General features: G+C 42.8%; 1 non-coding gene across 1 annotated transcript; it reads left to right on the top strand.

Moving 5' to 3' along the window:
* Positions 1-1,176: 1,176 nt before the first annotated feature.
* LOC112065343 (U6 spliceosomal RNA) lies at positions 1,177-1,278 on the top strand. The gene has a single exon (XR_002891975.1). It is a non-coding gene; the product is annotated as a U6 spliceosomal RNA (small nuclear RNA).
* The last annotated feature ends 3,461 nt before the right edge of the window (positions 1,279-4,739 follow it).

Raw genomic sequence — 4,739 nt, 5'->3', positions numbered from 1 at the left:
CTGCTAATCCCTACATGGTTTTGATGAAGCCCAGGATTAGATAATAACCTAATGGTTGTGAAAGTATTTTATAAACTGTAAACCCCTAGACTGGGGGTGAAGTACCCCCTCACCCCCAGGGACATTTGGCAATGTTTGGTGCCGTGTATGGTTGCCATACTGGGGGAGTGGGGGTACTGACATCTGGTGGGTCGTGGACAGGGATGCCACTAAAACGGCAGCACCCGTGACAAAGGAGTACCAGCCCCAAATGTCAGCAGTCAGGGTTGAGAAATCCTACCCATGACAAATGTAACTTCTCTAGGCTTCGCATTCTTTATGACTCCCCTGCCACAGCCCTGCCAGACTACACTCACCCAACACAGGGTCGAATCTTCATACATATAGTACATCTGTACACACAGACTCTTTCAGCAACAAACATAATGGGAAATGAAGTGGAAAAAAAAAAAGAAAAAGGAACAAACAGAATAATTAGAATGACTTTTTTTTTTTTTAATTTGGCCACACTGCACGGCTTCTGGGATCCTAGTTCCTTGACCAGAGATTGAACCCGCGCACTCAGCAGTGAAATCGCGGAGTCCTTACCACTGGACCTCCAGGGAATTCCCTAGAATGACTTTAAAGAAAGCATAGCTTATAATTTTTAGGTCTTTTTTTTTTTTGACTAAATACATACTTGTAAAAAAAAAAAGAATTGTATTACTTAAAGTGAAAGTCCATTGGAATCTAGATAATGATTATTAACAATTTAACTTGTCTTTTTAAAAGAAGTGGAGAAAGTGAATTTGAAATGCTTTTTATTTATTTATTTTAAAAATTATTTATTTATTTATTTTTTGCCGCGTTGGGGCACTTGGGATCTTTCATTGCGGCGCGAGGGCTTCTCTCTAGTTTTGTGGCATGGGCTCCAGAGCATGTGGGCTCTGTAGTTGCGGCACGTGGGCTCTCTAGTTGTGGCACATGGGCTCTCTAGTTGTGGCACGTAGGCTCTCTAGTTGTGGCGTGGGATTGCCCTGTGGCATGTGGGATCTTAGTTCCCTGACCAGGGATTGAACCCGCGTCCCCTGCATTGGAAGGCGGATTCTTAACCACTGGACTACCAGGGAAGTCCCTGAAATGCTTTTTAGAAAGCATGTTAGGAACAAGAAATAAAGGATAAAGAGGTGAGCTCACTTCTGCAGCACATATACTAAAAAAAATTGGAATGATACAGAGAAGGTTAGCATGGCCCCGAGCAAGGATGACACACAAATTCATGAAGCATTCCATATTTAAAAAAAGGGGGGGGGTACCACTTAGAATAACATTTTGGAAGAATATGGGATTTGAAAATATGGTCAATATTAATGGAGGATGGGGAGCCGTTTAGAAAAATGGTACAAGTGAGATGTGTCTGGGAGAGAGGGCAGATGGGGGAGCAGATCGCAGTGTGGCACAGATGCTTGTTTAAAATAATAGAGACCCACGACCAAGTTGCTTCAGTTGTGTATATCTTCAGGTAGAATTTGATTAATAGTTAACAGTGTATATGGGAGGAATTGAAATCCATTGCTTTTACTTCCGTTTTCTTTATCCAACCTAAACCTGCATTAGAATGCTTAGGATAATTTGTAATTATTATAACACTCTGACATAATTGTTGACGGATTTGTAGACCTACTTTATTTTGACAAATGTTAGAAACAAATGTTTCTGATTGTCAGAACCTGCACATATAAACTACTCAGAATTCCTTTTTGATAGATTTTAAATGATTAACTGAAGCAAATGATTTGAGCAACATAATTCACTTTTTACTAGGGAGGTAGTCCTAAGAAAGCTGCTAGTTTCTTGGCATCATTTCAGATGACTACATTGAAGTCCATGAGTTGTAGGAATTTTTTTTTTAACCATTTCAGCATAAACCTGTATGTGAGCTTATAATATCCCCCTCTGATTAGAAGCAAAAATACAGTATATTACTGCTGTAATCTTATGTTGTCTTGACATTAGTATAAATGCTACTTAATCTTATGTTTTCCCAGAAGAGATTGGCTGTGACCATTGAAAAAAATCACTTTTTTCCCCTTGTTCCAACTGCAACTTGAAGTTCATTTTATTTCAGCGCATAGCTTATCTTTTGGAAGACTTTTTTCTTCACTCAGTGTATGAAAACTAAATTTTTGGTTTCTTAATGTATGCAAGTCCAGTGATTTGGAGAGGTTTATTTATGGGGCTTTGTAGAGTACTTATGCCTTTAAGAAAGACTGTAGGCTTCCCTGGTGGCACAGTGATTAAGAATCCGCCTGCCAATGCAGGGGACACCGGTTCGAGTCCTGGTCCAGGAAGATCCCACATGCCGCGGAGCAACTAAGTCCGTGCGCCATGACTACTGAGCCTGCGATCTAGAGCCCGCAAGCCACAACTATTGAAGCCCATGCGCTTAGAGCCTGTGCTCCACAACAAGAGAAGCCACCGCAATGAGAAGCCCGCTCACCGCAACGAAGAGCAACCTCTGCTTGCTGCAACTAGAGAAAGCCCGCACACAGCAATGAAGACCCAATGCAGCCAAAAATAAATAAATAAATAAATAAATAAATTTTAAAAAACAGAAAAAGAAAGAATGACTGTAGAATACTTCTGTAATAGAAAGTCAGCTGGGTGCTGTTTCCTAAACGTCATAGTCTTGGGCACCTTATGAGAGCCAGATTTTTAAGAAGACGTTTAAATTAAATTAATTAATTAATTTAAAAATTTTATTTATTTTATTTATTTTTGGCTGTGCTGGGTCTTCGTTGCTGCGTGGGGACTTACTCTAGTTGCGGCGAGCGGGGGCTACTCTTCATTGCGGTGCGTGGGCTTCTCATTGTGGTGGCTTCTCTGGTTGTGGAGCACGGGCTCCAGGTGCGTGGGCTTCAGTAGTTGTGGCTCGCAGGCTCAGTAGTTGTAGCGCACGGGCTCTAGAGCGCAGGCTCGGTAGTTGTGGCACACAGGCTTAGTTGTTCCACGGCGTGTGGGATCTTCCCGGTCCAGGGCTTGAACCCGTGTCCCCTCCATCGGCCGGCGGACTCTTAACCATGGCGCCACCAGGGAAGCCTGAGAGCCAGATTTGAACAGCAAAGAAAAAGTTCCTTGCTCATGGAGGTCCCCCAAATTCAGCAAGCCATTCCGACACTTTTGTGAATGCTGGTCTGGGATGTCACTATTTGCACCAACACTACCTTAATTGCAAAACTATTGGTATATTTTTAAAATGTTTGACCCCCTTTTCCATCTCTGCATCTCTGTCCATGACTATATCTTTACCTAAGGATCCTTTATCTAAGAATCATCATAAAGTGTGGTCACTCCCACTCCTCAGAAATTCCTAATCCCTGGTCAGAATCGTGCTTTAACCTGTTCTGCTTACCTTTAGTACCGTCTCTCATTTCTGCTAGGCATGGAGTACACAAAGGCAGGGGGTGGGGGGAGTGTGGTGTTGAGGAGAGACCAAAGTATGTAGGGTCACATTTTTCAGTCAGATAGCAGAGAAGGGGGAATCAGAAGTCTGGACCTAGCTCCCACCTGGCCTACTGCAATGGCTTTCTCCTAACTGGTGTCTCCATCTTGGATGGAGCCTTCTTCAAATCTGTCCTCATTGCTGTGAGTGGACTGTTGTAAAGTACACATCTGATATGTTGTTTCCCTGCTTAATTTCTGCCACTGCTTCCCTACTGCTTGTAATAGAGGCCAAGATCCTTAGTTTGCCATAAAAGACTGTCTTGCTTTATCTCCCACCGCACACTTGGTAATTTAGTGACCAGGAGCTCCTCGTCGTAGTCCATTTCTCTTGTCACCTTCTCTCCTGCTCCCTTCTCTAACCCTCCAGGATGATTTGGGTACCCTTCTCAGTGCCTCTAGCCTCTAGCACATCCTGTTTCTGTCATTGTTCCTTGTACTTTGAGTTTCTAATTATCAGTAGGCTCTAACACTAAATAATGAACTTACTGAGTGTAGGACCTTATTTCCTGGGGCCTAGCATAGTGCTTGGCACACAGTGTGTGCTCAGTTTGTGTAATGAAGAAAATGCCCACACATAGTGTTGGCTAGGATGAATTTTGGAAGGTATTTAGTTTCCTTTGGTAAGTCAGGTTGATTATAATAACTTTGTATATCTGTGAGGAGGCTACACTGGTGGCAGGGTTAACATGGTGACCAAAGACGAGGCCTCTGGAGTCAGACTGCCTGGGTTCAAATCCCAGACATGTGACCTGAGGCAAGTTACTTAACCTTTCTGTGTCTCAGTTTCTTGGTCTATAAAATGGGGCTAATAAGAGAAGTTTATTGTGAAGATGTAATGAGGTAATTTAATCCTGAAGCATTAGTGCTTAGCAAATGCTCTTCACTTTATGTGATGTTATTCGGTGTTCATGAAAACATTGTAGATGTTGCATTTTTATAAATCAAGTTATATTTTAGATTTGTTAAGGGAATTTGGTATTAAAAGGTTATTTGATGACTTTTAAATAGCACCAATGTTGTATTTATTTATTTATTTATTTATGGGTGCGTTGGGTCTTTGTTGCTGCGTGCGGGCTTTCTCTAGTTGCGGCGAGCGGGGGCTACTCTTCGTTGTGGTGCGCAGGCTTCTCATTGCAGTGGCCTCTCTTGTTGTGGAGCACGGGCTCTAGGTGCACAGGCTCAGTAGTTGTGGCTCGCAGGCTCTAGAGCGCAGGCTCAGTAGTTGTTGCGCACGGGCTTAGTTGCTCTGCGGCGTT

Source organism: Physeter macrocephalus, chromosome 3, assembly GCF_002837175.3.
Source record: "Physeter macrocephalus isolate SW-GA chromosome 3, ASM283717v5, whole genome shotgun sequence".
Lineage (NCBI taxonomy): Eukaryota > Metazoa > Chordata > Mammalia > Artiodactyla > Physeteridae > Physeter > Physeter macrocephalus.
The sequence above is the reverse complement of the archived record's forward strand: the minus strand, read 5'-3'. Positions and strand labels throughout refer to the sequence as shown.